Raw genomic sequence first — 17,798 nt, forward strand, 5'->3', positions numbered from 1 at the left:
CCCATGCTCCGTGAACAAGACCAGGGAACGTGCATTTTCACAAATCCTCCAGGTAACCCCAGGCCCGCCCTCTCAGCCAGCACCGCATATTTCAGGCAAGTGTGGGGACAGCTCTAGAGGAACCTGTCACTCCAAGTTCTGCCTCAAACCTCAACATCAGGATCCCCTTGGAGGGGCATCCTAGCGGGAGGGATGTGGACAGTGGCTCCTGCTCAGGGCTGTGTGAGGGCTCGGGTGACCCTGTAAAGGGCTCTGTAGTATAGCAGCCACCGTCCCCTGGCTTTTGTCTCTTTAGCGGCCTCGTGAGACAAGCCAGCCTCAGGAAAGGGACGCTCCTCAGCGTGGGCCTCAGCGTGGTGGAGCGTGGGCTCCAACCGTCGGCCGTGACTCAGCTCGCGCCCAGGCCTGCGGCGGGGCCAGACGAGCAACAAAAGAAGCGTTCGAACCCGCCATCCCGGGGCCGCCTGCACCTGCCGCGCCGCGGGGCCCCGCCCCTCCCGGAGGCGGCCCTGGGGGCGGCCATTTGCCGGGCCGACCGGGCCGGGGGGCGGGGGCTGCGGATCTCGGGCCGGCCCCGCCCTCTGAGTCGCTCCGCCCCCCGACTCGCCTCTGCGCCTGCGCGCTGCGCTACTTCGCTCGGCTGGGCTCCTCACGCGGGCTGGACCCGGAAAACTCGGTTGAACTGCGTTCCTGGCACCCTGACCAATGGGGTTCCTTCTTCAGAAGGAACCAGCTACCTTGCGTCCTGCCGCAGCCGCTGTCTGTCAGCCGCGCACACTAGTGAAGGGAAAGTCGCTCAGTCGTGTCCGACTTTTTGCGACCCCATGGACTGTATTGTCCATGGAATTCTCCAGGCTAGAATACTGGAGTGGGTAGCCTTTCTCTTCTTCAGGGGATCTTCCCAACCCAGGGATCGAACCCAGGTCTCCCGAATTGCAGGCAGATCTTTACCAGCTGAGCCACAAGGCGGGCAGGAAACCCAGACTGTCACTGTCCTGTCACTGGGCCTCCCTAATGCTGGCCCATCCCCGCCGCGTGCCTCTGCCTGGGAGGACAGGGCGAGTCGCTAGGGGCACCCACCCTCCAGAGCCTGTAGCTCTCCCCTTTCTTCTGCCAGTGGTTCTCAAAGGTTGCTCCCGTTGGAATCACCGGGGAGCTTTTTAATAACTCTGACCAACTAAAATCAGAGCCCCGGATGTGGGACTCTGGGGCATCAGCGTTTTGCCTAGCTCCTCAGGTGATCCAGTGTTCAGCCTGGGCTTCTAACCGTGGGCAAGACGCGGGCTCCCCAGACTTTCATAGGCATCGAAATCACCTGGAATCTTGTTCAAGAGCAGGTTCCCTCATAGTAGGTCTGAGGAGGGGCCCGAGAGACTGCAGTTCTATCAGGCTCCCAGGCGTGCTGAAGCCGCTGGTCGGGGGTGGGAGGCTACATCTGGAGTTACGTGACATTAACTGCGCCTTATCCCTTTACCTTTTTTCTCGTGTAGTGATAGAGAAAACACGGGCTTTGAAGCAGATGGACAGGGGTTTGAATCCCACCTCTGTCACTTCCTAGCTTGGTGACATTGGACTGGTTCTTTATATGTAAAATGGGGGGTTGATACTTACCTTGCAAGTTTCTGGTGCAGATGACCTGAGAGGATGTATGAAGGCGCGTGGCACTCAGGGAGTGCTCAACAAAGATCAGCTGTATTAGGGCGACTTAGCTCATGGGAGCGGGAGGATGGGAGGTGGCAAGGAAGGTCCACATGAGAGCCCTGAGGAAGGTAGTGGCACCACTCATGTTGGTGATGGACTCCACACTTGGCCTAGTTCCCCTGAGACTTTTGGCCAGAATATATCTCATTTGATAGTGCGATGAAGGGGTTGGAAGTCAGAGGCTCTGCACTAAAGCTCAATGCCTTGGGTGAGATGAGTGGTGGGGACCAGGTTGCAATGAGATTGTGCATATAGTGAGGTATAGGGATATTCCATTAGGCTCGGCCCAAATGCACATTTAGGATTTTCTCTTCTTAATACATGCGATTGTAAGACTACCTTCTTTCCTCCAGTGTTGCTCTGATGGGCAGCTCAGTGAGCAGAATTTTTTTTTTTTGGTAAGATAAGCTTTCTTTTACACAGAGCCCATGGATTCTGACAGCAAGGGACCTGTAGCTAAGTCTTGGAGCTCTGGCCATCTCGCTGCCTGTTCTGGACTCCTGCAGCCTGCTCTGAACACGGCTGGCCTTGTGTTCCCACACTGTTGTATATTCATTGGTTCATGTCCTTCTCCTTCCCTGACAGTCAGCTTTGTGAAGGTAAAGGCTGTGTCTTAGTCCATCTCGAGTTCCCATCACCCATCAGAATGCCAGACACCTAATGGGTGCTGACTAAATGCTCACTAGCAACGCAAGAATAACCGAGCTGTAGGACCTGGGGCAAGTACTCACTTCTCTGTTTCTTGGGCCTCCGCTCTTTTATGTGTAAAGTGGGGTTCCAACTAAATGTGATCTCTTAGGCTCCCCCTGGCTCTTAACAGTGGATGAGTTAGCATTGCTCTTCAGCTGGTTGTCATCCACGTTATTTTTTCTTCCCAGGTACACATTCCTACACTTGACCTTGGTTTTGTATTTAATCCTTCCTCAGGGATCAAAGATGGGCTTTATAAATTCCCTGCTAGTTAAGGCCTGAAATTTCGTTCTTTTCTCACCAACTTCTTGCCTAGACCATCTGTCTGGGTTTTGTGAGAGGCATGTTTAGCTGATCATTTTAGGCTAATGGAGCTAGTTGTCTCTTCTGTGTTCACCTTGGCAGCTTCTGCAACATCCTGGGGCATATCCCCTCTGGCCTCAATGGAGCCAACACCCCCTGTCTCCTTTCATTTGCCTGGGGTTCCCTTTGGCAGAGAGAATGTGCAGACTGCCCAGACCAAGGGAGGTGCCATCCCCTCCTCCTGGTGTGTGATGCAGGCACTGGACCCAGCTGGTCACACAGTCCCTGAAAATGGAAGAGATGTGTGACAGTCCCCATCGCCTCTAAAATACCTCTCACATTTACTTGTTAGAGCTGAGAGAGTTCAAACAGAATGTAGTTTCTATTTGCTGAGGTGGGGGTGGGGGAGTGTCTTTTACCTTCCAGGAAAGCTGCCGCAGTCGGCAGGAAAGCTGCCACAGTCGGATTTTCTGTAATATTGGCCTAATGCTTGGATACCTGCCACTAACAAGTCACCAGGTATGGTGCTGTCTACAAACATGGCCATGCACTGGCTGCCCCTGTTTGAACATGTGCTGCTCCTCTTATCAAAGGTGAGGTCTGGGGACTTCCCTTGTGGTCCAGTGGTAAATAATCCACCTTCCAATGCAGGACATACGGGTTTGATCCCAGGTTGGGGAACTAAGATTCCACATGCCTCGGGGCAACTAAGCCCTCACACTGCAACTACTGAGTCCGAGCGCCTCAGGTAGAAGGAAGCTTGTGCATCTCAACAAAGATCCCACATGTTGCAACTAAGACCCGACACAGCCCCAAATAAATAAATATATATATGTGTATATTTTAAAGAAGGTGGGGTCTGTTCCCCTGCCTCTCTTTGTAAAAATTTGTTTAAAGTTTTAATTTTGAAATAAATTCAGAGGTACAAGAGAGGCAAAAACATTACAAGGGATTTCCATATATCCTATATCCAGTTTCTTCAGAGTTTAACATGTTATACAACTCATTATCGACACTTGGAAATTAAGTTAATACAATACTAATGTTTCCCTCCCCTTGAATCGGGGGCCTTAAGACTGGCTTAGACCAATAGAAGGAGACAGAGAGGGTGCACTCTTCCAGTTCTGGGCTGAGATCCTTTGCTCTCTTGCCATCCTGAGGCACAATGTAAAGTCCAGGCTGTCCTGCTGAGCAGAAAGCCAGCAACTGACCTCAAGCCCCCAAGTGTGTGAGAGAGGGGTTTGTCCCACCAGTCTGGCCAATACCACATGGAACAGTCCCGAGACAACACTGCTGAGCTCTGCACAGAGTCCTGGCCCACAGAATCGGGAGCAAGAAAATGCTTTTGTGGGTTAAGCCACTAAGTTTTAGGTGCATTTGTTACACAGCAATAACTAGCTGAAGCACCATACTCTCTGGGTCCTAATTTTTTCATTTGAAAAATGATGAGTCTACCTTGCATCTTTGAGGCCAAGCTGATGCTGCTGTAGCTGGGGTCAGAACCTCTCACCATGAATAAGCCGTCTGATATCTGGGGCTCATTCAAGTGCTTGAAGTCAAGAAAAACACCCCTGAATCCTAATTACTACGGCACGAATGCAACTGAAATTCATCAAAGAAAACAAAAGAACATATCACCTCAAAGCACTGATTTTGGAGTAGGAATCCCTGACTTTGAATTCCAGTTCTGACACTTCCTGGCCATCTGATCTTGGACAAACTTCTTTCTCCAAGTCTCAGTCTCCACATTTATAAAGTGGGGATAATGATATTAATATTACCTACTTATTAGGATTAATGTGAAGGTTAAATGAAATAGTGTCCATCCATTGTTTAGCATGGTATCTGGATATTGAAAGTATTCAATAAATGGTAGCTATTTTCTTTATTGGCTCTAATAATAGGACAGAGGATGAGATGGTTGGATGACATTGATTCAATGGACATGAGTTTGCGCAAACTGTGGGAGACATTCAAGGACAGGGAAGCCTGGCATGCCACAGTCCATGTGGTTGCAGAGTCAGACACGACTAAGCAGCTGAACAACAACAATGTTTTTACTCTTATATCTATCTATAGAGGGACTGCACATTAACCAAATCACGATAACCCTGCCCCAGCCAATAAGAAAATGAAATTATACATTACCAGGGGCCCTCATAGCACTGGTATATACTATCTCTGGAGGTTCAGAAAAAATGTAAAAGATTTCTTCTCTGGAAAGAAATGAAGGTACTGGGTAACAATTTGCTTTTGTTTCTAAAAAGATATTGCCCACTGAGTTTATGATTAGAGAGGAAGGTCAGATGAAAAGGATTTTAAAAATTAATCTGCGGCTTTGTCGAAAATAAAGCACAAGAAAGCAGCACACTGGTTAGCACATTTTTAGAGAAAAACAACAGTGAAACCAGAGAAATGAAAGCCTAACCTTCTACCATCTGCCACAGCGGATTCTGTAGCTCTACAAGAATCTCATTAGCATCTTCTAAGAAGCTGGTTGTGCCACCAGCACAACAGTGATGGGAAAGGGACACTCACACCCACACAGCACACACTCTCACACAGCCCGAGCCTGCTCTGGCTGTGAGGTGGCCAGAGGGGGACTTGGTCCTCCCTCCCAATCCCCTCCTTTGTACACAGGAATTCCACAGGACTGCACAAGCTCCGGTTCAGCAAGGAGAGAGTTACCCTTTAAAACATTCTGCTCCAGGAGCAAGCACAGTGAGGAGGAGTGATTGGCCTAGCGAAGACAAGAATAACACCGCAAACCCACATTTGCTTCTCGTTCTGGGCCTCCTGGGTCTCGTCTCCTGGCTACATTTTCAAGTGCCGCATTTTCTGGAGCTTTTTCAACCCGGGTCTGCCAGATCGGAGGTGCAAGGAGAATGTCCTCCCCTCCTCAGCTCCTCAAATCACCTTCCCATCTTACTTCCCAAAGGAAAGTCAGACAATAGGAGACTGTTCTTGAAGGGCTTTCACCTACTTAGAGGCTGTGAAAAGAATTTAGAGCTTTGAGATGAAAAATGTCATGGGAGGAAAGGAGGCCAAGTCCAGGAGATGATTCCTAAGAAAGTTTTAAGGAATGCTGGGCTTTTTTCCCCACGACCTTTCTAATTCTTTCTCTGAAGCAGTGTGTAAGGCTGGAACCTGGGTGTGTTGTTGTTCAGTTGCTCAGTCACGTCTGATCTTTGCATCCCCATGGACTGTAGTACACCAGGCTTCCCTGTCCTTCACTATCTCCCGGAGTTTTTCCTCAAACATCATGTCCATTGTGATGCTATCCACACACACACATACACATCCATACGCATATACACATGCACACACACACACAGACACACACACACATATGAATGGAGCAAATACCACCTAGTGATTTACTCTCTCTATGGAGACTGGAATTTATGAGATTCCAGAAATCCACTAAACCTTTCAGGAACTTCTGATTCAACGAGACCCTTTTACTGGGGGCCAGAATTAGATAAACTCAAGTCCAAAGGGTCACTTTGGTCGGGGGAGTTTGTAATTTCCTTGCTTCTGTCTTGTCACAACAAAAATTTGAAGTGACGGACCAGTGTTATAGCACTCGGATGGACTAGTGTTACAGCTCAGTTTTATTTAGAAAGTAAAGGAAAATACATCCTCGAGGCATGAGGGCATGCCAACCCAAAAGACTTGAAGAGAAGAGAGAGCCCCCCCCCCCGCCCTTTGGCTCCTCTTTTTATGCGTTTTTTCTCCTCCCCCTGGGCCTGCCCTATATAAATTGGGCTAGCCAGGAGTGCTGTTTGTTTTACCTGAGGTCTGCACTCCAGTCCTCCGACCATCCTTTGTTCTATTTTCACAGGCTTTTCCCTTCCTTATCTTTTGGCCACCACCATTTTGGACTCCTTTTTCCTATTCTAACTACCTGACACTTTGATCCAGTCCAGTATAATTTCAATCCAGAGTCACTGGACTCCTTTACCCCAGTCTCCTGATCTAGAGATGTCCTAGGTCCCCAAGCAAAGCACTGCCTAATTTAGTGTCCCCTTGTCTCCAAACACTCTGACCACATGAGCTGGAGGCTCCTTTTTGAGGGGCCCCCAAGGATTTCAGAGCCCACGTGGGCAGGTTGGTCAGTCTGTGTGGAGGGTGAGGAAGTAAAAATAGACCGCATAAGCTCTGGTGGTCAGTTCATTAAAATGCCACGAGCTCGTGGGCTGGAGCTCTTAACCTGCTAGGTCCATCATTCGTGAAACTGAATGACAACTCTTAATTACTTTCAGGACAATCTCAGCTAAGCTAAGGCTGTGGAAATCAGCACTAGTCAAACTTACCATGAGTCAGTTAGTCCTGTAAGGTTGTGAGGGACCCCAAGCCCAACTAGCGTGAGCACACGGAGGGGCTATATCGGTACCTATCACTAAGCAGGGCAGGGGTTGGGCTCAGGCCAAATAAAGCCCCCAGAGCTGTCCGATTTACCTTATTTACCTCTCTGTTGACTTTTCTCTCCCCACAGCTGATGGGCAAAGGGAGGTATGGATACAGACAGTTCCTTTCTTATGGCAACACAGCTTAGCAACCCCTGAAGCAAGTAAGGATGTTCTCTCAATATCTGTAAAGTCGAAGGGAAATTTCTGATTGGTCATGCATCCACTCTTTGGGCAAGCGCTGAGCACATGGGTGTGGGATCTGTGAATGACATGGGGTGGGGATGGGACAGTGACCCCAAGGAAGGGAGGGCATGCCATTACAAAGTTAGGGGACTAGGGACTGTGTTGACACACACATACACAGACACACAGACCGGTATTTGCCCAGTGTGCATGAAATATCTTCAGTGCTTACTAGACCCTTCTCTTCTATTTTCTTTAGACTCAGTTTTTACAGCATAGGTCCTGACTGAAGGGATTCTGAGTCATGATCTGATGTTTTCCAGCACTATCAGTCTCTGGTTCTCAGCGGACACTGACTGATGTCCTGCAATTTCACTTGATTCTGATACTATCTGCCTGGAGATCGCATCAGACCCCACAGTTTAAGGGCTCAGTCCCACCAGACTGCCCCCCACTTCAGAAGCCAATTATAAATCTAGGTTGTCACCCGTGCTTTCGACCAAATGGCCATAAATCAGAGGTCCCCACAATCCTGTCCTTAGATCTGAGTAATTTGGTAGAGCAACTCACACAACTCAGAAAAATATTTACTAATGCTTACCAGTTTATTATGGGCTTCCTTGGTGGCTCAGATGATAAGGAATCTGCCTACAATAGAGGAGACCCAGGTTCAATTCCTGGGTCAGGAAGATTCCCCTGGAGAAGGAAATGGCTACTCACTTCGGTATTCTTTCCTGGAGAATCCCATGGACAGAGGAGCTTGGTGGGTACAGTCCATGGGGTCACAAAGAGTCAGACATGACTGAACAACTAACACTTTCATTTTCACCAATTTATTATAAAGGATACAGATAAACAGCCAGATGAAGAGGCACACAGGGTGAGGACCGGTAGAGTCTCGAGCACAAGGGCTTCTGACTCCATAGAACTGGGGTGCGCCACCCTCCCACCACATGGATGTATTCACCAACCCAGAAGCTCACCAAAAATATTGTTCAAGAGTTTTAATACAGCCTAGTCTGCAGCCTTGGCTCTTACTTCTCCTTTCCAGAGGTCAGTGGGTGGGGCTGAAAGTCCCAACCTTCCAGCCTCTTGCTGACCACCCTCATCCTGAGGCTAGACACCCCCCCAACTCTAAGTCATCATATTTTCATAAACTCTGTTGTACTCAAGAGGGATTCCTTGTGGTAACAAAAGACACTCATGTCACTCAGGAAATTCCGTGAGTTTTAACATCTTTGTGCCAGTAACTGGGGGAAAAGACTATATATATATAGTTATTGTTAATAATTTTATTTATTTATTTTTGCCTGCTCTGGGTCTTCGTTGCTGCGCTGGGGCTTTCTCTAGTTGTGGGGTGGGCTACTCTGGCGGTGGGCAGGCTTCTCATTGTGGTGGCTTCTCTCGCTGGGGAGTAAGGGCTCTAAAGTGCTTGGCCTTCAGCAGTTGCAGTGCATGGGCTTAGTTGCTCATCATCAACTTCCATACAATCTTCCTGGACCAGGGATCAAACCCTTGTCCGCTGATTTGACAGGCAGATCTTTAACCACTGGGCCACCAGGAAGTTCCCCCAAATATATTTCTTATGATGCTATGCATGGTATCATAAAAAGTAAGTAAATGCCAATCAGAGCAGAATAGAAGGCATTAGGCTCCTGTGTACACATTCGGGGCTAAAGCCATCCCAGGCTTTGGTTTGCTCCTAGCCCGGGCTGTGGTACTCTCTGCCTGCGCCCCTGCTCTCACCCAGTTACTGACCTGATCCCAAAGTGTCAAGCCCACCTGCCTGAGGCAGACGTCCAAGGTTCATCCACACCCTGGGATGGGTTGTTGGAATATGTGTAAAAGAGCTCTCCCTGAGACAGACCCACCGTCCTCAGACCTGGGTGGACTCACAGCTAATACCACTGTGTGCCAAGCGTTGTTCCAAGCACTTTAATTATATTAACCTGTTTTATACAAACACTGCCCTACGCAGGATGTATAATTATTGTTACCCTTACTTTATAGTGGAAGAAACTGAGGCACCAAGAAGTTAAGTAACTCACTTGAGGTCACATCACATTGAAGTGGCAGAGCTGAGACACCTTAGGTGTTAATATGAAGCGTGAAGTAGGCAGACCCTGGAGTAAGACTGACTGCCCTACTATGTGACCTTGGGCAATTTGCTCCGCTCAGCTTCTCTGAGCCTCAGTCTCCTCATCTGTACAATGGGACGTCACATTCTCAGTGTGTTCCAAGACTCTTCCTCAGCCGCCTTCTTGGCCTACACTTTCCTCCTAGGTCATCCCCTCCAGTCAGGCAGCTTCAAAGTCATCTGCCCACTGGTCATGCTCACAGTCAGGTCTTTGAGTGCCCCTCTTCCTAGAACTTCCTGCCTCTTGAACATCAACACTTGAAGTTTCCTTTGCATCTCAAATTTAGCAGACTGGAACCTGCTTTTCCTCACAAATTCCTTCCTGGCCCCGATCCTCCTTATCTCAGTGCATGGTACCCCACTCACCCAGGAGCTGAGGCCAAGGCCCTGGAGTCCAAATTGTATTCCTCTTGCTGCTCACCCTGTAACCAGTCTTCCATTAAGTCCTCTTGGCTCAACCTTCAGAATACCTCCTGAATGTTGGTCATATTCACCAATTGCACGGCTATAGCCATAGTCCCGGTCGGGTCTCCAGCCTGGATCACTACCTGGCTTTTCTAATAAGTCTTCTTTACTGCATCTCGCTCCAGCTCCATAAATCAGACCATTTTCACATCTCTGCTTCAAATCCTTCTATGCTTTTCTACCGCTCTGGGATAAAACCCAAGCTCCTCTCTGTGGTCTACACGATCCTTCTTAACCTGCCTCTGCGCTCTCCTCCAAACCCTCTTGCTCTTTCCTTCTTGTTTCGTGACAGCAGGCTGCTCGTCTGTTTTGTCCCCTGCTGGACCCAAGAGCCTAGAACAGTGCTTGACACATAGCAGAAGTTCAGTCTGTATTTCCCTGTTGAATGAATGAATGAATTTGTGCCAGCCTCGTGGACCTCCTCTCTCCCCAAACCCACCACATTTTTCCTGCCCCAGGGCAGCTGCGCTCTCTGTCCCTCTGCTTCTCACACTCTTCCCCACACCATGCATGGCCGCACTCTCCCCAGCTTTCAGGCAGTGACTTGGTTTCAGCTTCTCAAAGACACTTCCCCGGAGCTCAGGGTGAGGCAGCGTCCTCCTCCATAGCGCTCCATCCTGTGACACGCTGTGTTCTTCACAGCCCGTGTCAGCAGCTGAAATGGCTTCTCTGTTTACTTAGTTTTTCTTGCCTATCTCCCCCACGAGAATGTCTCAGTGACAGGGACCTCGTCTGTCTATTCACTGCTCCATCCCAGCACCAGCCATCACCACAGGGCACATAGTAGGTGCTCAGTTGTGAACTGAGGAACACATAAGGTTGCTGTGAGGATAGCATGTGTGCATACTAAGTCGCTTCAATCATGTCCGACTCTTTGCAATCCCATGGACTGTAGCCCGCCAGGGTCCTCTGTCCATGGGATTCTCCAGGCAAGAATACTGGAGTGGGTGGCCATGCCCTCCTCCAGGGGATCTTCCCGATCCAGGGGTTGAACCCACGTCTCTTATGTCTCCTGCATTGGCAGGCAGGTTCTTTACCACTGGCGCTACCTGGGAAGCCTGTTGTGAGGATTAAACATATGCTAAAACAACCACTTTGGAAAGCTGGCCATTTCTGAGGATACACTTACATGGACCAGTGATTTGACCTCAAGGACTAGACATCAGAGACTTGGGTACATACGTCCAGAAAACACCGTGTGCAAGGATGTTCACAGCAGCCTGATTTACAGGAGTCTGAACTGGAAGTAACCTGAATGTCCATCAATAATGGAACTAACAAATTGTGGTCTTACAAGGGAATAAGAAGGGCTGGACATGGATGAATCTCACAGACGAAACACTGACCAAAAGAAGTCACACACAAAAAGGACACACTGTGTGATTCTACTTATATGAAATTCGAGAGTAGAGGAAATTAATCCTGGCTGTGCCCAGTGACCTGTTTTCAGCGCTGCACACGGGCCAGATTGACACAGGCAGCTTTTTTGTGGGGGAAGAAGGAAGTGAGACAAACTCAGTACGAAGGTGGGGGGAGGATTTGCATTTGAGAAGGTGGAGGGTCAGCAGCAGATCCTGTGGGTGGAAAGAATGCCGAGGCCGCGGTAATTTTGGAAAGCTATGTGCAAGGCCTCCCCGGCCAACCGAGGTTTGTAGAACAGCTGGGAAAACACAGAACTTTCAAAGAACACCAGAGAGCATGCTGCGGCTTCACGCAGGAATTGGATCTCAAAATGTAGAAGCACAGGATGAGGGTGACCTCAGCTGTGACCTTTGCTGCGGCAGGTGGCTTCCTGCCCAGCCTGGGGGAGGGGACTGTGGACACGGGTGAGAAGGCAGCGGATCCTTTTCCTGGCCCGGGTCTCCAGGGCTGTCCCCAGGAGAAGGTGTTCCTTCATCTCGCGTTGGAGCAAAGTCCCTCTGGGGCCCCTTTTGCCTCAACTGAAACCATGCAACGTGTGAGCACAACAGGAAGAGCCTGTAAGGTATCTACTTCATCACCAGGAGATCGAGATTTCCTCCGTAATAAAAGCCCCCAGAGGCAGCACACACAACGACAAGGGCCCTCTGTCCCTACCTCCCCCAGCATCCACCTTGCAGCCCTTCCCCACTTCCCCATCACTCGTCTGTCGTCTGTCATGTTGCCGCAATGGCTTCGGCGGGTTGGGAAACTCTGAGATCAAAATTAACTGCTCCGTGTGTCATCAGAACCTTGTGAAACCTAAGGTAAGCTGAATTCAGAAAACATGTGATGACAGAGCCCCAGAAATACACCCCAGAGAAGGACATCCTTGGGGATGCTGATAGGCAGGGGAGCGGCTGTTTGATTACGCCACTCATTCTGGTTAATTACACACAGGTATTTACTGTGGTTTGTCTCCTCAAATACGCTTTGCTCCAGCTGCTTTAAAAATTCTTTACTTTCTGGAGGATTGGAAATGTGTTTTATTGTTCTCAAGAGTGTGCAGGTTGAAAAAGGGAATTTGGTGAGTGCTATTCACGACATGTGGATGAGCATATTCTAGGATTCCATGTGTAATTCCAATCATCTTTTGGTTAAAAAAAAAAAATGCATTCCTACAAGAGCGCCTCCAGCCTGAAGATAAACAAGTAAAGGAGATGAGAGGTCAAAAGTTCGAGGAAATGGAAACTTGGATTTCAATTCGAATTCAAATACTGTGTAATCAGTACTGAAGAGTGACTGTACTGTTAGAAAATGATGCTGGAGTGAAATCAAGAGGGCAACCTAGCAGACCAGTCATCTGTGGGCGTGACAAAGAGTCAGTGAATAAGCGGCTCCAGGGAATGAAGAACCTGAAAATCTGTCCAGGCAACCAAGGGACAGACCAGACATCATCCCAGCCAAGCCACACTTCCTCACTTGCAGTGGTCAAAAGACTTGAAGGCAAGACCCCAGCAAGCCCAGATCTTTTTTTCATAAGTTTTTAAAAAAATATTTATTTTTTATTCGGCTGCATTGGGTCTTAGTTGCAGCATGCAGGATCTTCATTGTGTCATGCGGGGCCTTCCGTTGTGTCCTGCAGGCTCCAGAGTGCAAGGGCTCGCAGTTGTGGACTGTCTCAGGTGTCTCTGGCCATGGAGCCTGGGCTCAGTTGCCCCGCGGCAGACAGGATCTTAGTTCCCTGTTCAGTGATTGAACCTGCTTTCCATGCATCAAAAGGCAGATTCTTAACCGCTGGATCACCAGGGAAGTCCCAAGCTCAAATCATATTGGTTACAAAAAACGGCTGAAACAAATCACACTGATGATAAATTACATCAAAATGAAGTGTAACTCCTCCCAGGAGAAGGGGACCACGGGGGATGAGATGGCTGAATGGTGTCACCAATTCGATGGACATGAGTTTGAGCAAGTTCCGGGAGTTGGTGATGGACAGGGAAGCCTGGTGTGCTGAAGTCCATGGGATAGCAGAGAGTCGGACATGACTGAGCGACTGAACTGACTGACTGAAATGTAACTAGTCTTATTTAATTAGATGTTGTTCACAGACTTTTCCTGCTCAGTCCTTTTAGATCTTTGAGGGACTTGCTTTGTCTCTATCTCCATCACCAGGGCCACATGTTTCTAATGAGTTGTCAATCAGGATTCCTGACCACTGGGGTGGGTTTGTACCCCAGCCTTTAGCAACAGTGATCAGAATAAATGGATAAGGAGACCCAAGCAGGACAGATTCATTGCTATGTAGATGCTGGGAGAAAACACTTTTACTTAAAAATTTTTTTTCTGTTGAGATTGGTATGGGAGGACAGATGTAGAAGCCATGGTAGGAATAGCTTTCTACAGAATGACTTGAGAACACCAAAGACCAGAGACTGCTGAATCGAGATCTAGGCAGGAGTTCTTAACTGGGATGGCCAAGGATACCAACTGTTGGTTTAGAAGGACCACATCTTATCCCTGAGGCCTCAATCCAGGTAGCTCTTCCTGGTCCCCAGCTGCCAGTGACTTTCCTTGTCTTGCTTCATTTAGTTTGAATGGCATTTCTGTCATTTGTGGAAAAAAGAAATTTTGTTGTTGTTCAGTCACTCAGTCATGTCCAACTCTCTGCAACCCCATGGACTGCAGCATGCCAGGCTTCCCTGTCCTTCACCATCTCCCAGAGTTTACTCAGACTCATGTCCACTGAGTTGGTGATGCCATCCAACCATTTCATCCTCTGTTGTCCCCTTCTCCTCCTGCTTTCAACCTTTCTCAGCATCAGGGTCTTTTCCAATGAGTTGGCTCTTTGCATTCAGGTGGCCAAAGTATTGGGGCTTCAGCTTCAGCATCAGTCCTTCCAATGAACATTCAGGGTTGATTTCCTTTAGGATGGACTGGTTATATCTCCTTGCTATCAAAGGGACTGTCAAGAGTCTTCTCCAGCACCACATTTCAAATGCATTAATTCTTCGGCACTCAACCTTCTTTATTGTCCAGCTCTCACATCCATACATGACTACTGGAAAAACCATAGCTTTGACTAGATGGACCTTTGTCAGCAAAGTAATGTCTCTGCTTTTTAATATGCTGTCTAAGTTTGTCATAGCTTTTCTTACAAGGAATCTTACCAAAAAGCTATAAAGAGTCTGTCATCCAAGTTCTCACTGATTCAGCACGAGTGATCGGCTAGGCACTGTTCTGCGTGCTTGCCTTATAGTAACTCATTTAACTTAATGGTTACAACATCCCTGAAGTTAGAAAACTATTATTGTTCCCATTTTACAGATGAGGAAATGAGACATGATAAGATGAAGAGATCTACCTATATTTACACAGCTTGTAAGGGCTTCCCAGGTGACACTAGTGGTAAAGAATCTGCCTTCCAATGCAGGAGATATGAGACTCAGGTTCAATCCCTGTGTTGGAAAGATCCCCTGGAGGAGGACATGGCACCCACTCCACTATTCTTGCCTAGAGAATCCCATGGACAGAGGAGCCTGGCGGGCTATGGTCCACAGGGTTGCAAAGAGGCAGACAGGACTGAAGCAACTTAGCGCGCACGAGCGCGCGCGCACACACACACACACACACACACACACACACACACAGCTTGTAAAATCAGACTGGATTGTGAACCCAGAAACTTTCTTAACCATCTCACCTCAAAGTAGAACCAAGAAAGGAGGCCAGTTGTCTGCAAGAAGCCCAGAAAGGGGGTCTCCAGTGAGAATATGAGTGCTTTTATCAGGAAGATGCTTTTGGCTATAACAGAAAACCCCAACCCCATCGACTTGCACAATTATTTAACACCTCAAGAGGAAAGGAAGTGGGGCAGTTCTGGGGTTGGCTGATTCAGGGGCTCATTTTAAGTCACCGAGGACCCCACTTCTTCCCACCTTTCTGTTCTGCCTGCTCAGTGTCTTGGCCTCTTCCTCTGGCTGGCTCTCTGGATGACAACAAGATGGTAGCCATCCTCAGGCATCATATCATCACAGAATAACCACAGGCAGAGAAACGTACTCTTTATGCACCTGTGTTTCTTATTATCAGGTAATAGGAACACCTAGTGCCAAAGTCCACTCAGTAGTATTCCCCTGGTGTTTTATCACAGGACAGGGGGATGGAAGCATCAGGGTTCACTTGGATCTGTGCTTATCAACTGGGACACTGGAGCAATATGGGAAGGGGTGTGGTCTATTGTTTCGATGATTCAAGGAGGGTCATGACCAGTAGTGGCTAGAGATGTAAAGACAGGAGATGGTTAATGACCTACAATGTATGAGACACCTATTGGTGTGACCTTGCTGGGTTTTGAACATTCATACAGGTGAAGAAACTGTTCAAAATAACAGAGCTAAAGCCTAACTCTTTTTTATTTATAAACCCAAAGCATGTTTTAAAATGCAGTGTATTTTCTAGGAAAGTAATTACTGGATACATCAAGGGAACACTGAGCTTTGTTTTGTTTAGAACTTACCTGAGAGTTTGTTCTCCATTCTGGAAAATCACATTAGCAATGTCAGCACCACTTATGGAATTTTCATCTCCACTACAGCAGACCTGTATGGGCCTGCACTGCTAGCTGCTACAGTCACAGTGATTCTGAGTATCGGGCACCTACAGTATGGTTATTCTTCTACTGTACTCCTGCTGAGCATTTGCACAGTTGAGAGACTTGCTTTTTTAATGTAAATTATTTTCTTTTTTAATTCTTTGTGCTTTAGTCAGTTCAGGCAGTTGACTTATCAACATGAGAAGTTTATTTCTCACAATTCTAGAGGCTGGAAATCCTGGTATAGAGGGATAGAGAGCTCCCTGGGGTCTCTTGGGGTCCTAAGCTCCACCCTTAGGACCTAAGCACCTCCCAAAGATTCCACCTCCTAAAACCATCACTTTGGGGGTTGGGATTTCAACATATGAATTTTGGGGGGATACAAACCTTCAGTCAATAACACTTTGTAATATGGTTACTGAATATTTTGAAAAGATATGTACATAACATATTATCTATAAAATTCATTTCAGTGTAGTAAAGGGGACATTATAAAAATACTTGTTATGAAAAGAGGGTGTTGGCTTTGGTAGGATGAGAGCCACTGTTCCCAGCCCCTGAGACAGATGTCTCTGTCATTGAAGTGGACGGGATGGACCTCAGCCAGCTCCTCTTAGGGGTGTGATATTTTTTCCCTTTATGCTCTTCCTTTTCTATATGGTGGAGAAGGCAATGGCAACCCACTCCAGTACTCTTGCCTGGAAAATCCCATGGATGGAGGAGCCTGGTAGGCTGCAGTCCAAGGGGTCACGAAGAGTCGGACATGACTGAGCGACTTCACTTTCTATATGGGCTTTGTGTTACTTTTATTTTTTATTAAATTTTTTAATTGAAGGATAATTGCTTTAAAATGTTGTGTTGGTTTCTGCCATATTACAACATAGGGGGAAAGGTTATCAAAATAAGTAAGTAGAAATAGTTTTTGAATAAATGTCCATGAAGAAAATAAAAATGTAAAAAGGAAATACCAGGTAATGAAACATCTGCATGAACAGTAGACTTTGGACCCTGAGGAGGCCTTAGAAGGTGTGGTCAGAAAGTCAACACCAGATGGTTCTGGAGGAGTTGACTCTGAGCTGTTATTGTCAAAGAAATCCTAAGAGAAGAAACTTTGCTGTTAGTTACACTAGTGGTATGTCACTCATTCACTGAAACTATTCATTCAAGAAGTGCTTTTTTGTACTAGATTTTGGGAATACAGCGATGAGTAAATCACCATCCTGCCATTAAGGATCCCACATTCCTATTGAGGAACAGACATGTGAACAGTTACAGATGTTAAAGGGGCCGCAGGAGAATTTGTGAAAGGGGACAGTGGGCACTCCAGAAGAAGGCAGGCCCTGTGTCCATCTGACCACCATTTTACCTTAGAGGAATGGTACTCACTTGTCTACTCTTTCCCTCACACCTATTTTTTTTTCACATAATTGACTCCATTCTTAGGTCCTAACACATGAGGGTTGGAAAGATTCTACAAAGAAAAGCCCAAATAAACCACTTAAAGAAGATATCAAGGCAGAATTGGTGTTATCATGCAAACTTAGTGCTTGACTTCATATGCTTTAGGGCCAAATGTAGCTAGCTGGTGCCTTTCCATCATGACAAAGTCCCCTACCTCAAACCAAGTAATTAGCTTTCTTTGTGTTCCCAAAGGGTAGATTATTCACTGTAATTTCCTGTATAGAGCCAGTTGGGGCAGAAATGTAGAGACCTCTGCCCAGACCACAAAGAGTATCAACTGTCAGGACAGAAACAGCATGCCATGAATCTTATCATTCCATCTCAGATATTAAGAAAATATCACTAATTTGAGGAGAGACAGTAAGAATAAACTTGAGGCCACTTAAGATTTATCAAAATCTAGTTCTATTCTCCAGTGTTTAGGTTCTCTGTAAAAGTCCCCTTTAATTTGCCC

This window comes from Giraffa tippelskirchi, chromosome 6 (assembly GCF_054371585.1).
Source record: "Giraffa tippelskirchi isolate mGirTip1 chromosome 6, T2T-mGirTip1v1.2.pri, whole genome shotgun sequence".
In the NCBI taxonomy this organism is placed as follows: domain Eukaryota; kingdom Metazoa; phylum Chordata; class Mammalia; order Artiodactyla; family Giraffidae; genus Giraffa; species Giraffa tippelskirchi.